The sequence below is a fragment of the Lycium ferocissimum genome, chromosome 5 (assembly GCF_029784015.1).
Source record: "Lycium ferocissimum isolate CSIRO_LF1 chromosome 5, AGI_CSIRO_Lferr_CH_V1, whole genome shotgun sequence".
NCBI classification, from domain to species: Eukaryota; Viridiplantae; Streptophyta; class Magnoliopsida; order Solanales; family Solanaceae; genus Lycium; species Lycium ferocissimum.
In genome coordinates, this window is record NC_081346.1 from 67,870,977 (window position 1) to 67,887,715 (window position 16,739).

Genomic DNA, 16,739 nt, shown 5'->3' on the forward strand with positions numbered 1-16,739 from the left:
AAAAATTCACATGACCAATCGGGTCCTTAATATTGAAAGATTTTGGACGATTAAATAAACTTTTAACATTCTTTTTGTTTATAGAACAAAACTAGTCTTGTGAAGCCCGTGTTGAACTCGGGTCCAAGATCAATGTAGAAAACTTTATAATAGTTTAATTAGAAAAAAAAATTGATATATTGTAAACTAACATAGTTGGAAGTATTTAAAATAATTCCAAACTGACTACAAGAGTAGTTGACCATTGTGTTTTGCTTCTTCTTAATAGTGATTCAAAGAAATCTATTATTTTTTAGCTAAAATTTGGATAAGGAAAAGGGTCCTTTTAATCTTTATCACAAATTCTTGCATCATTTTTTTAAAAAGATATCTTATTGATATCCGTAAAAGCCTATGTTTAGCTAAACTAAAATGGTTTAAGAGTTAGAAAAAATAAATAACTAAATTAAACTTCAAAAGTTACAAAATTATTAAAAAGATTAAAAGTTATTAAAAATAGATTAAGGAGCCGATCACTTAGTAAACACAGTTACATCTCTCTCCTTTCTTTTTACTCTCTTCCAAACCCCCCCCCCCCCCCCACTTAATTAAGAGCATTGAATAAACCTTAAAAATTATTTTTTTTTATTTTTTATTTTCAAAGATCCTAATATATTAATTCTTGAAAAGCTTTGATACTATAATATACTAAAAGCTATTGCATCAGAAAAAACTAAGATTCAGTGTAAAATCTCAACAACAAAAAATTGCTAGAAGGACTGGTGGTTTACATATGCATGATTAGTAAAAACGATGTCTTATGAACTATAAACTACTTTTTACCAAAAAAAAAAAAGAATAATAATATATAATTTGGTTCAAGAAAAAAATATCAAACCATACATTTTACATTTATTCTTCTCTTGAGAAATTGGTGAATTTACTTGTAAATAAAGATAAAATTTTAAATTTTAAAAATTGACACTTTAAAATGATATTAATATATGCTAATTCTAATTAAATCATACAAAATATGAAAAAAGGCTACTTTTCTTAATTTAAACTTTCTTTTTCTTTTCAAAAGATGCATGTGAGGAAATGACATTTCTTTTCCATTCTTTTTTTAAAGTCTAAGTGGAATATTATTTTGATAATTTACGTCATAATAATATTATAACTATGCTATCAGTCCAAGAATGTTAGGATCAACTAAATTTTAATAAGTAAATCATGTCTCAATGCAACAACGTACCTAATAATGTTGTTCCTTCTCGCTTTTATTTTTCTGAAGGATCAATTTTGATTTTCTTTACTATACAAAATTATGTTAAAATATCATACCTAATTTATATTTTCAAAATAAAAAGATTATTAAGAGATAAGATCAGGATAAATCCAACTATAATCCTAAAATTTACAAAGTGAAAATATCATTTACAGAGTTCTCTCTCAATACCAAATAAGCTCTTCAAAGTTACTATTCCCTATGTAAATCTTTATATGTGATTTTTTTAGATGACATCATTTTTCTTTTTAGTTAGTCTAAAAACATTCAGAAACAATTTAAGCTAAATATATGACAAACAAAGTTATGGTACATAAGTGGATTACAAAAGCCATGTACAATATCTAAAACTTTTTTTGGACCACAATAAATAATAATTACAAAGGTAAATTTGAAAGAGAAAATTATTTTAGTTAGCAAACACATAACTAAATGATTGAAATTCAATTTAAGGATTACAAAATCTTTCTCAAACTCGATATTTTCTATAATGTGTTAAACTCCGTGTAAAAAGTCAAATATTATAACTTTGTATCCTAATTTTTATAAGTTATTTAATTTGGCCAACAACCATAATCATTATATAAGCAAATTTTCATTCCATTTTAATGAATGAAATTATTTAATTCAAATCAAATTGGGACAGAGGGAGTACTATTATTTATTTATCTTTATGGATAGTTGATTTTTTTAGATGACATCATTACTATTCACAACTTTTTAAGCATTTTAAAGGGTCTCAAACATTACTATATTTACCAAATTGAATGTGGCATAAAAGTAATTAATTAAAAGTTTTAAAAACCTAAGTAATAAAGGAATAAAGTAGGGCTAAATATATGACAAACAAAGTTATGGTACATATTTCACTTACAAAAAGTTGAACAAAGAGGCCATGTACAATATTACCAAAAACGGTTTGGAAGTATCTTGATTTATTTGGAACATACTTTGCTATATCATGCAATAAATAATAATTACAAAGGTAGATTTGAAAGAGAAAATTATTTTTGTTAGCAAACACACAACTAAATGATTGAAATTCAATTTAAGGATTACAAAATCTTTGCATTGTCATTTATTATATGTAGTGGCAGTAATACCTTAGTCATATCGCGATTTGGTTGCGTAGTGGGGTATAACGGTTAGAATTAATGCAGATCCCAACAATAGTTCGGTCAACCAAATGATCAGCTTTTCTATTTACCCTGGCTAATCCAGGAATCCATATAATTACTAATTTTTAAGGAAAAGATGTAGTAGTAATTTCGTCATATATTAGAAATCTCCTCTCACGTTTTGCTTCGTTTCACTGACTTTCTCTCACGTTTGCAATATTACGACTACCTTCATTATTTTAACTTTTTATGTAACAATTTTTTTATTCTATTTATTATTAATGAAAAAATAATATATATGGACTGATTTGTCTTCCCTAAAATCATGCTTTATATTAATTATTATTTTATCAATATCCTTTAAAAAGTTATTTTTTAAGAATATTAAAATAAATATCACGAGCTGTTCACCTGTCTGTTCCCGACGTTTGAGTTTTTTTGTTTTTTCATGTTTTAACATTTTAGAAAAAGTATCTTGCCAACTAATAAAAAAATATAGAAAAACTCTTAAACTAAATTTTATATATTAAAACATAACTGTCTTATTGCAAACAAAATCCAATTCGTCAAATCCAGTCCATCAGAATACTACTTAATTCCTAAAAGCAAAAACATAAGGAGCACTTGACATACTTACTTACAAAAAAATCACAAGTAAGTTACCTTTATTTGTTGAAAACATACTCAAGTAAAAATAATTGGATTTTTGTAGAAAATATGATGAGAACACTCGAGAGAGGTGAAGAGGAATAGGAAAAGAGAAGCACTTTGCATATTTTGTTTTCAGTTTAGCGAAAATGAGATATTAATAAAATAATAATTAATCCAAAGAGCATGATTTTACGGAGGGCAAATCAGTCCATAAATGTTATTTTTTTTATTAGTAATAAATAGAATAAAAGAGTTGTTACAAAAAAATTGAAATAAGAAAGGTAGCCGTAATATTGCAAACGTGAGGGGAGATCTCTGAAAATGATTTTTAGTTATTCCATGATCGTTCATTTAGGTATATTTTGAAAATACAGTAAAACAACGGCGTCATTCGTCCGGATTTTTTTGCTATTATAGTGAAATGTTGTTACAGAGAATAGTACTGGTGGAGATAGGAATCCAAATAAGGCAGGGGCGGATGTACCAAGAGCCCAGGGTGTTCAGGACAAAAAATTATAGTGTATATTTAGGGTAAATTTTATGTGTTTATGTACATATATTAACTCTTGAACACCCTGAACATATATTATAGTGTATATTTAGGTTCAATTATTTTTCTGAACACCCTGAGTGAAAATTCTGAATCTGCCACTGAAATTAGGGATTCGAAAGCAATAGTATTTCTTATATATAAAATAAGTGTCACCTTAGCTAATTTTTTTTATCTCATAATAAGTGTCACCTTAAGAAACCAAGACATAAATTGACTAGTTTTTTTCAAGTCTACCCTTAGACAATAAAGTAACATCTAAATGATGATTGGAAAAGCCACATAATAACTTGGTATTGTTGGATTCCCAATGTCAAAAGATTTACTTTTTATGCATGCTCTAATCAAAAGATAAAAGTATTTTATTTTTATTATATATAAATAATTTGGTAAATTTCACATTGCATCATTGATTTCTTAATATGCGTATTTTGATTAAGATGACACTTATTATGGGACAGAGGAAGTATAATACAATGTTGTGATAGAAAGATTTGAATGTAAGATATTTTCTGCGTCGTCATGCTGGGATGAATTTTTAGTTGTTTGGTGCTAATGGACAATGCTCGCTACCATGTATGGGCAGCCCTACTCATTTATCCGATTTTTTTATTTACCAAAAAAAAAAAATGGTTTTCTTCCTTTAGATTTACTATGTTTCTTATTGATGGCGGGTTTAAATAAATTTAAGCCGAAAAGCGATTACAATGAAGAAGTACTAGCTAGTACTAATTACAATTTACATTGAATTAAGTGATATTTGAAAAAAAAAATGTATTTGAAGCAAAGTAGAAAAATAATATTTGAGAATTGAAGATATATACATGCATTTTACTTGAAAAAAGTTAAAATTTTGTGAGTGGAAAAAAAATTCCACTTGAAAAACCTTACCAAAAGATCATTCTAATAATGTATAACCATAAAATATTTTGAAAAAAAGGACAAAAAGCTCATGTCCAAACATGCATCTCTACGTTCTTCGTGAGGAATTAATGATCCAATAAGATCTTCACAGTTTAAAATGAAAAAAGATATACGAAATTAGTATTCTATTTTTAGATGTTTTACGTGTAATATTAAAAATCTCCTGAGAATTTTGACATAAAACTTATTTCTTTTTGTAATAGGTCACAAAATCAATCAACCATCATTTGAATCCAATTTGTTGACGACTTTTATTTTAGTCAATATTATACGGCTTGAAAGAGAATCTTTTAAGAAAAGGAAGAAAACCAAAGTTGGCACGAGGGCTGCTTTTAATTAGTCGATTTGATCCCATATTCAAAAATTGGGAATTACACTTTTCTTTAATAGTATTTTAAGCTGAAGAAAACGATAATTAGCAGTGACATTGACAAAGTTTTAATTAAAGAAATGCGTTTCAATCAAGAAAAGTACTCTTATGTTGAAAGTTGGTCACTTCTTCTTAGACCTAAACAACTATATTTGACAATTAATCTAAGCAGATATTTAATCAACATCATACCTTCATGTGTGGACAAACCATCGACAGAGGATCCCAAATTCTTATCGAACATAGACCTAAACAATTAGTGGTCGTTTGGTTCATAAAAAGAGTTATATCGGGATTATAGATATTATATTAATATTGCGGTTAATAAGAATTAAATTGTTAAGTGCGTATATATTTTGACAAATATTTGATTCATTGCACTGAAATGAAAATATACCGTGCATAATGACAATTTGGCAAATATAAGTTTGCCGGGGTGACTTTTGAGTGAAGTCTCTAAAACCTCTCAATTTTGGGGACCCTATTTTTCATTAATATAGTTTATTTTTGAAAAATTATAAAGTATTCTAAGTACTTTTTGTCATTAAAAGGAAATAGTTAATTAATTGACAGAAAATAAGGCCCCTAAATCAGTAAATTATGTATAATATATAAATACTCAATCTCTAGTATATTGACAAAAAAGAAGGTCAGTGATTGGTTTCTCTACAATACTCAATCTACTTTTAACCTTTCTCTAAACTTTAATATACTTCTACGCATTTATGTTCTTTGTTTTAACCTTTCTCTAAACTTTAATATACTTCTACGCATTTATGTTCTTTGTTTCTCCAAGAGAGTCTTTGACTTATATTGCTATGAAAGACACAGTGTATGAATTTTCTCTTTTTGTTTTTTCTCGGGCACCAAATATTGCAAGAGGTATATTGAAGCACCAAATAAGTATTCTCAAATCAAGTTTTCAACTTCTACAACTTGCTTGTTTTGATATTTTACTATGTAATGTATATTGTCTCTTTAATTATTTATTAGAATATAAAATATGTCAACTAGAAAATATGAATCCGATTGTTCAAAACTCAAGAAAGAAAAATTGAATCTTTGATACAATCTCAAAAAGGAGCTCTTGAGGAATTAAGTGATATATCTAACATAGATCCTCAAAAAGTAGACTTCAAATGAAAAATAATAATGAATTCTTTTTTCTATTCTCGTTTTTGTGATGAAAATAGTTAAGGCCCCTCATTGAGGTTTGGCTTTAGGGCCCCAACAGTTTTGAGCCGCCCCTGTATGTTTGTTTAGTTTCAAGTTGCGAAAATGAATATATTCATTGTGTAGATTTATAAGTAACATTTTAAAAGCAACCATTCACCAGTGGCGGAGCTAGAAATTTAGTTAAGGGTGTTCAAATTTGTAAAGTAAATAATATTTTTCAATGAGTGGGTACATCAAAATTTTTTAAATCAAAATAAATGATATTTAGCTTTGTCATTTCCTGCGTAATTTGTCCTTGGAGCAATACTAAAATTTGAAATGTGTTTTTGAATTTTCACTGAAAATTTTGGTTGATGAAAGACAATCACTCAAAGGAGTTCAGGAAAGAAATCACCAGGCACTAGTAAAAATAAAATGTTGAAAGGTAAAAAGAATAGGAGAATAAAAAAGGAACCATAAAAGAGCAAACCAGACAACCATCTTTGGCGGCGTTTGACGAGGTTTTAAACAAACTTCTTGAGTAATCAAAATTCAAGTCAAACATATTTTATTTTTAAATAAAAGGTAAACTTATTTGGCTTCACGCGATGTGAAAAACATCAATAAAATTAAAAATAATATATTTGTAAATTTAATCGAGCATTTCAGGTATCACAAATAACAATATATTTATTAGATTTAAAGTTTTTATTGAACAATAATTTTCATTATCAAATTTTCTCATGAGAAATAAAATTAAACAGGTATAAGTGAAATCTTTCTAATTTAATATGAGTATTTTAATTGAGACAAATATTTAGAAAAAAAAAATACTTAAAATAATAGAAAGCGAGAGGGATTGGGCTTATTGGCAACATAGATTTGCCTTTGAATTGACAAAGGCTATGCAGTGCTTGGAAAACAAGCTCTGTTTTTAGTTAAGAAAAAAAAAAACTGCCTAAGCAGAGGATTCTAACCCCCATAACCACTGAGTTGCAATTCTCTGATGTTCCAAGAGTGTTCATTGTATAGTGTATCATTGAAATATACAAAATTTCATATGTACCGACTATAATTTTTCAGACCCTTGGCATAGGGTAGCTCCGCCCCTGCGGCATTCACCATGGGTGCGTTAGCTTTGCATATTGAAATTGGAATTTGAAGGATGCAGCACGGTGACACCCATCAACCCACCATGGATGAGATATTTTTGAAAAAAAAAGAGAAAAAACATTTTCAAAGCAAGACAAAGGATACAGTTCTTTGCCATTTCAAATTTTCAATTGATCATGACGTGGAAGTGATATGGAGGAAAGATCAGGCCTGGAGTTCGTTTTGTTGAAAAAATGATGGGCTAACATTATTTAAAATATTTTACTTATACTTTAATTATTTCGGATTATACGATACGTATTTCATAAATATTAGCATGACAATAGTATGACACTTGAATATTAGATCGTCCGCGTTTGGTAGGTCTAATGAGGCGGTGAATGTAAGTTTAGCCTAATGAGACCCGTAATGTCAGGCCCCTTAATTAAGGTTCCAATATTTGTAGCTAAATCCCATCTCTAGTCCTATATAAGACACTTTTAATTTAGGAAATTTTATATAGTGTAGAGAACGTATAAGAAATAATATATTTAGTAACTATACTTTAGTTTAATTACATCTAGCAGTTAAATGTTGTATTTCAATTGCACAAGACAACTAATTCAAAACTCATCTTCTCTTATTCCATTATAACAATCTTTTTCCTCAACCCCTCTCTCTCTTCTCCCTTAGCTCTCCCTCCTTTTTCACTCTCTCTGCTCCGTCGGCTAGCCGCCGCCGGTCAACCTCTCCAGCATCTTCGATCGAGTGTATTTATCAAATCTACAACCGAAATTCTTAAGACTCAAGATCGATCGCGGCAGCGGACTTCGCCGTTGATGGCGGTGGGAAAGAAATAGTTGACGGCGGACAATTCAGACCACGATGTCGTTGCCCGATCTGAGTGTCTTTGCTTAGATCTGAATGTATTTATCAGATCTGAATATTTATCATTGTTGTTGCTTGAGATGTATTTATTTTTGTGTCGAATACATAGAAAGAAATGGTTTCTGGTTGGATCCTTATCGGACACGGCTTTCAGTGTATTCGTTATTTTTTAGTGTAAAATAGAGTGTTTCTTTATGTATTTTTCGCTTGTGTTTCGAAGGAGATTTTTTTTTTATACAAATGAATTCAATTGAATATCCCTGCATTTTCTTGCATTTATGTTGTTTGAATACAACTGAATTTAAATACAATAAGTTGAATACAGTGTAAAAGTTGTTACGAATGAATACAACGAAATACAACTGAATTGGAATACAGCCGAATTTGAATACACGTTACTGTAGCTACGAAATGTAATTAGCAAAAGTATAACTATGCAAAAAAAAAAATTCTCAAAGTATAGTCATTTGTGTAAGTTGCCCTTTAATTTACCTTCTCTTAAACACAGTGACAAATAAGTACTATAGCTGTCCCATTGATATCAGGGGAAGGATAATAGAGAGCAAGACCTAGTAGTCCTACAATTTAGTATGTTGTTCGTCCAGGTAATCTTATTTATTTTTTATTCTATTGTTATGTTCGTTCTAAGAATTTATTATGTTAAAAAATATCTGACACATGTTAGTTAACTGATTGAACCTAATTGATTCATACTACTCCCTCCATCTCAATTTATATGACACTCTTTTCTTTTAAATCAGTTTAAAAAAAAATGACACTTTTCTATATGTAGTAAAAATTCAATTTTAAATTCACCTATTTACCCTTAATGAAATTATTTCTAACCACACAAATTTCTGTAAATTATGTTAAACCACGAGTTTCAAAATTATTTCTTCATTTCTTAAGTTTGTATCAAGTTAAACACCTTTAAAATGGGACAGAGTCACAGAGATAGTAATAGTAAGTACTCTATACAAAAGCAGTATCTTATAAAGTGGGGATGTGAGCTGAGGAGTCAGTATATCGGTCCAAGTAGCTTACCTTTGCACCACCTACGTCTTCCTCATTTTCCTCATGTTGATCTAGAATAATATAGTATCAATTGGTCTAGCTAGTTAAGTTTTAAATAATTAAAGAGGGGAAATTTAGCATTTTATAAGTATAAATGTGATGTTAGGGGGTCCCTTCTGTTGCAGGATTGGAATTTTCCAAGTTCACATTAGTGACAGACCCTCATCAAAACCTAATGCTAACTTCTACATACACCTATATATTATATATATATATATATATATCTGTTAAGATAGAGAACCATCGACATGTTCACATTTATTTTCTTTTAGTCAAATCTAAAATAAATCAAATTAATGTGCCAATGATCCATGATAATTCAGACGTTCTTCCATTTGGAAATATATATGATCTATTACCGAGTTTTACATTTGTGGATCATGAGCTGCTATATTTAGTATTTTGCCCAGCAGAAAGTATTTCACAAAAGAAATTAGAAAATTTTGATAAAATCTTAGCAGAAATATAAGATAGTGATGAAGAAACAAAACTAGACTCTACTAATGCTAATGTTTCTATTTCATAATCTTCTATTTTAATTCTTGCAAGTATTTTTATTGTACTTAATTTTTTATTTTCATTACATACTAATACATACTTAATTTTTTATCTTCATTACATACTAATACATCGTAGTCTTCTACACTCATCTCATTAATTCTTCTTCTTCATGCTGTATTGGCTTGAGAGTTTTAATTGGATTTGGCAAAGCTACATTTTCAGTTTTATTTTCTTCATGTTCTTCTATTTGTTGTTTTCCTTTTTCTAGTTTTAGTATTCTTTTTTCTAACTCGTTTAGTTTCTAATGTCATTACTCTCAGATTAATTGTAGGATCATTTATCTCTTTATATTTTTCTTCTTTATTTACTTTTGTGTTGAATTCTTTTTCTATGCACATAATATATCTTTCTAACTAACATATCTTACATTTAACTCTCTTATCTTTACTAGGGTACCATTTACATAGAAAACATTGGTTACTATCTAATCCTTTGTTTCATTCAAATTCAGGATTACATTCTTCAGAGATATTTACTAATGTGCTTGCTTGGATTGCTTCTAAATCCAATTTTTGTAATCTTCTTTCATTTATTAGTTCTTCTTCCTCTGAATCTGATGAGTCTGTTTTAGTTAAGACAACTCAATTAGTAGCAAAGATAACACAACAAGTAGAAGTTTTAGATTGGTAATGTCATTTGAATTAAAGACAGCTCCACCGATTTTTCAAATAAAAACGGATAGTATATTTGGAGAATATGAAAGATTTGTATTAGTATATGTAGATGACATATTAGTATTTAGTAAAGATATTAAAGAACATTTAGGACATTTAAAGGCTGTCTTTAGATTATTAGTAGATAATGGAATAATAATTAGTAAAAATAAGATGAAATTATGTAAAAATTATATAAATTTCTTAGGAGTAGTCTTAGGAGATGGGAAAATTAAATTACAACTCCATATAGCTAAAAAAGCTTTAGAAATGCCAGACAAACTAGATAATATTAAAGAATTACAAATTTTTATAGGAATAGTAAATTATGCTAGAAATTTTATAAAAGACTTAGGTAAAATAGCAAAACCTTTGTATTCTATGACAGGTTCTACATGACAAAAATATTTAATACAAAAGATATTAAATTAGTGCAATAAATTAAAGAAAAAATAAAAAATATTCCTGACTTAAATATGCCATTAGAAACATATTATTTAATCATCGAAACAGATGGTAGTTTCAAAGGATGGGGAGCAGTTTTAAAAGTGAGATCTAATAAATATAGTAACAAGAGTGAAGAAAAAATATGTGCCTATCAAAGTGGTAAGTATAAAGAAAAAGGAAATATGAATAGTATAGATGCAGAAATATTAGCTGTAATTTACGGATTAAATAGTTTTAGATTATATATTTTAAACAAACCTTAATTGTTTCATTATTTATTCTTTTTGGACACGTGTTTGCTAGATTTTCTATACTTCCGCAAGCAAAATACTCTAATATTTTTATAATTTCTCTCTGTTCTAGAGTAAGTTTTTTCAGATAATAGAATAGGTAATAATATTTTGTCATGAATTTTAACTAGAAGATGACAAGAAGAAAATCAACAATTAGACGAGGTAATAGATATAGATAGAGAGATACAAATTTTCCAACAAAATCAATTAAGATTACTTAACCCAAAGACCCTATACAATCTAGGACATTTCTCAAGTACTGCACTATTATATAGGCATTATAGAGAAGAACAATTATCAGCTATAGGAAGTAATGTTACAACAATAAATCTAATCAATCCTGAATCTGTAAGACAAATTAAAAATTCTAAAAAGAGTTTAATACATATGGGATTAATAGTAATAGGATTAAAAGGATTAACTAGAAAGAACTTAGGAACCAAAGTATTGGTTGTAATCTACGATGATAGATGGTCAGATTTAAAGAAATCTATAATAGGATTAACAGAAGTATACATGACAAATAATGGAGGAATATTTTATATAAGCCCAGGCTTTTATGATAAATCTTGCAGAATTTGAAAAAATTATTAAAATCAGAATACAGACTAAAGGATATGAAGAAATGAGTAATGGAAATAATTTATTAATGTGCTTAGGATTTTTAGGAAAAATGGCAAATAATAGTAATACTAAATTCAAGATCAAAGTAGACGATGTAGTAGAGGTAATGGGAAATAGAGGAATAAAATTAGTAAAACCCATAAAGATAAACCCTGAAGAATAAGCAGGACTATAATGGAATTTAGAATATTTCAATAAGAAAATTAAAGATATTAAAGTCAGAATCTCATTTAATGTATACTAATTCTAAAGGAGAAACCTCAATAAGATTCACAGATTATAACTATTCTAATTAGCGAGAACTAGATGAAGAAATAGAAAGTACATTAGAAGATACTGAATCTGAATGTATGAACATTGAAATCACACAAGAAGACTTTGAAGTAGACATAGTCTTAGAAAAAGCAAGAGAAATTAATAAAAAGGATAAAAATAGAACTTTTAAATGTAAAGGATGTAAATTAGGAGGTTTAACATTGGAAGAAATGGTAGAACATTTCAAAAAATGTGAATTAAGAACAGATAATTGGAGATACAGAGCATGTTTTTACTTCTTTATCTTTAATATATATATATATATATATATATATATATATATATATATATATATATATATATATATATATAACGGGAAAGCGCTAGGTCCGGTGTTACGTTACAATAGCTCTGGACCAAGAACACAACGGTCCGCCGTTACATGCTAGCTCAAGCGTTACGGGTATAGTGTTATTACGTTTAATGATCCTCTTCATTACTCATTATTGCCATATATTAAAAGCTCATTATGAGCAGGGGCGGAATACAAGGAATATGTGCCCCTAACTCTTAGTATAAATAGAGATGGTCATTTTCATTGTAGAAGACACGAGATACAAGCTAATATACTCAGTTCTTACACTTATTCTTTGCAAAATCTTTATTCTTATTGTCTTCTTTGTTAAGCTCCGGTGCCACGGTCTGACCGGAACGAAGGAGCCTTGGTTTGGAATTGACACATGCAGCTAGCCCATGCTTTTCCTTACTTCTTACTTTGTTTACGCTTATTTATATTATTTCACTACGAATATCATTATCTTACTGGTTACTTAGATCCACGTGTCCATGACCACGTCTATAAATTCGGCTGAACCATTTTACACGTAAACACTATAAGAATTAAGATCAAATTATAATCTAAATTCATCATGTATATTCTAAATATACGTACATATTTTATTATTAAGCCCACAGGGACTGAGAACGTGAATATAATTTTGTAAAGGGATATCATAGCATACATAGTACCATAATGATCCCAAGATACGAAGCTATTTGTCGTATTTCATCCCAACAACATGCACGAATTTTAAGCTATGAATTCCTAGATGTCCAAAGAAATCCAAACTTATTATATACTTAATTTTAAGTGCACAAAAAACAAACTAACAGTAGTTTTAAGTGCACAAAAAACAAACTAACAGTAGCGGGGAACGTACGTAACGAGGGAGTGAAAGATTCAAAGCTAATATTTGTCGAATTTCCCCCTAACCTAGTTTTTCTTTAGTTTACCCAAAAAAGATTCTGATTCGATGTTCCCTCTGGATCAGATTTCAAGCTGGGACATGATTCTGAAAATAATTTCGATTTAAATTTGGAAGATTTCATGTTGAGTGTTGTTTTTGAGAAATTTCTAACATAAAACAAAGTTCAATTAGGTGAAGCTAGTTACCAAAAATTAGGAGTGGAAAGTATTATTATACTTTAAAATGTGACGACCTAATTGCGAGGCCTCATTGATCAGTATTTTCTCGCTTACACTATTTTCAGGCAGTCACTGTAGACCAAATGTGTATTAAACATACGACAAAGAAGTTTTTGCACTGATTGGCCTTCAACGCATATTAATTTTGCCCATGCTTCTCATTTAATGAAAGTATCCGACTTGGTTCATTTGGCATAAGTTTTGTAGGAATTAAGTTATGCGGCATAAGTTGTGTAGTACTTTTCAGATTATGTTGAGTGTTGAAGGTTTTGGCGCGAGCATCATAACTTATGGGATGTTATGATACATATGTCGTGCGAAATGTAAACTTTTCCGAGCGAAATTTTATAAACATATGCTATATTTCAGATTATGTTAAGTGTTGAAAGTTTTGCCGTGTCTAACATGTGGGATGTTATGATACATATGTCAAGCAAAATGTAAACTTTACCGAGCGAAATCTAAACTTATGTCGAGTCAAAAAAGCTGACGGTCAAACATTAAAAGTTAGAAATTTGAAAGACAAAACTTAAAGACCACCCTGAAAGAGGGTCATTTGTGTGAACGATGTCAACAATTAAGTTGATACAACTATATGGATATATCAAATTATTTGTTTAAATTGTTTAGCAAAATCGAAGATAATCAAGCGAATGTAATGTTGTACTTAAAGCTGTAAGGGCTGGCCTCCACTGGATCTCATTCCAGATCGTACGACATCTAATGCATATGCACCATTCTTCAATTCAGGGATAAAAATTACAAATAGTATCATAGAGTTTCACATGTATAATTAAAATTTCATGACGATTTTCCAAATATAAAACCGAAAAGTGATCAGTGAACGTGATTTCTATATATTCCATTCTTCGGCCTGGTTAATACGAACAATTTCAATGTGCCATATCCTCTTGTGTTTCATACGACCCTCAGCAGTAGTTTGATGCGGGAATTAATTCCCAACTGTAGTGGCATCGCCCTGTACTTAATTAGCTAAAGCTTAGATTTGATTTGGCTTTACGTAATTAATTGGTCACTTGTAATCTAACTGGTGTGCAAATTGAATGGATGAAGTGCAATAATAGCCGATTTGAGGACCACTATTTAGGATATAGCTGGAGGTTCATAAATATTTGTAAGTTTAGCCATTTCAAAATCAACTTCAGACTCATAGGTTTGAAATTTCAGAATACTATGTCGTAAGTTGTCCTAAGTTTGAACTTCACACATAAATGTTTGAAATTAAGCTTGATAGTTCCCAATTTTGACATGCATGAATATTTACATCTTTCTTGATCAATCAGACTGACATCAATCTTTTATTCTTTTATTTTAAAAAGAAACAAAAAGTACATCATAAGTATTAGACAGAGATGATGATATTAACAAAAAATATTTAATAACAAGCATATAATTAATATTGGTTTACAAAAGAGCTGACACTGTAACATTATTGAACGGGAGAATAACCAGGGAACCTTGCTACAGAAGACACTTACCAAGCAAGAATGGTTCATCACAGTAAAAAATTTCATAATAGTTTCAGAAACTAAAGAAGGATAGGGGGAGGAGGAGGCAATGCTTTGTCTGAAATTTGTAAATACTGACTACAAGTTAAATACTTTGATGGCATCTGACCATGGTCAAACCCTAGAAGGTCGGTCTATATGTTTGTATAACTTTTTGTGATATTATGACATCTTTTCGAGAGAGAGTGCCTGATTTCTTTTATTTAAGGGATTGTTGATTGCTTAAAAGAGAACTCCAGTAAAGCTCATGTTTTATTTTGAGCATATATAGATAAATAAACTTTGCAACATCGAAACCTTTTTGTAAAAAATCATCTAGCTATAATGGTTCCTTTTCTAGTACTGATATCTATTTAAAGATAATATTGATGTCAAAGATATATACCTCTTCCCCCTCTCCTACCAAAAAAAAAAAAAAAAAAAAAAAAAAGGAAGGGCTTTACAAGAAATATCAAGAAACCTCCAAAAGCTCGATACTAAAATAGGGGTGGGCATCCAGTTCTTTGGAATTTGGGTTCGGTATTTCGATTTTCGGTTCTTCACTAGCATACATTGACTGCCAAACCAAAATTATTTCGGTTCGACTTTTTTAATTCGGTTCGGTTTGGTTCGGTTGAACTCAGGTACGGTTCTTGAAATATGCCTGATGTGCTGGGCTATATATTTTTCTTCTTGTAAAATTGGCTATTTTCTGATTAAAGATGGTACATTTTCCTACATGGAAAACTTCTATAGCAATATACATATATTTCACTCTCCTTGCTGTCTTGGTCAAACCTAACGGGATTAAAAAAAAAAAAAAAACTACTGTATATAGTAACAGAATTTGCAATATTTCTTGCAATAATTTGAACAAAGTCCTGGTCAAACCATGGAGAAAAATATATTAAAACTAGAAGAGAAACGGATTTATCTAGGTTGTGTACATGTGATATGGGAAAATAGTTCTTCTCTTTGTTGACATTTTTGAGGGGTAAAAAGAAATGTAACAACTAGAAATTCTGATTAATCTAAGCCTTTACAAACAATTCAGATTAAGGAAACAAGTTAATGAAAACTAATATATGAGATAATGAGAAAACTATTAGATGAGTGATGAACTTTTTTAGAAAAAAATTATGTTTTGCATTATCAGCTTACATATTTTTCCCGGTAACATATTTCAATCATTAAAACTGACATGTTAAACTTAGAAAATTCCAAGCAGTTTCATTATACGCTAAAGTTCGTAACGTAAGTTCGGCATTTCGATTTAGCTGAAATATCGAAATACCGGGATCTTAAAACCCTATACAGAACTGAATATCAATGTATTTTTCACAAAATAAAACCGAGATCGATTGAAGAACCGAATTACTCGATTGGAATTTTCGGTTTTCCGGTATTTATGCCCACCACTACACTTATATCCTTTTAGCGGAATTTGCTCTTTTAATCCCTCAAACATTGACAAATTTAAATTTTGGTCCTTGTGATATATATTTGTCTAAGTATATTTAATCTTCAATTAATTGAAATGTGCAGTTTTGATCCTCTACAAATCTAATGAATTATTAACTATTTAATCATTTAATTTCACATGCATTATATTGAGTTTGTAGTATTACTGCATATTTAGAAGGGTATATAACTCTAAAATTAGTTTAAATGCAATATATTTCTTATATAAAAGGGCCAAAATTAAAATTTACTAATAACTTAAGGGTCAAAAGTTATATTATCCTTTTTATTGGTTTAACACTAAATTTATCTCCCTATTCAGTTGAGCCGTATATAGGTTTAAATTAAAGTAGTCACCGTTGAAG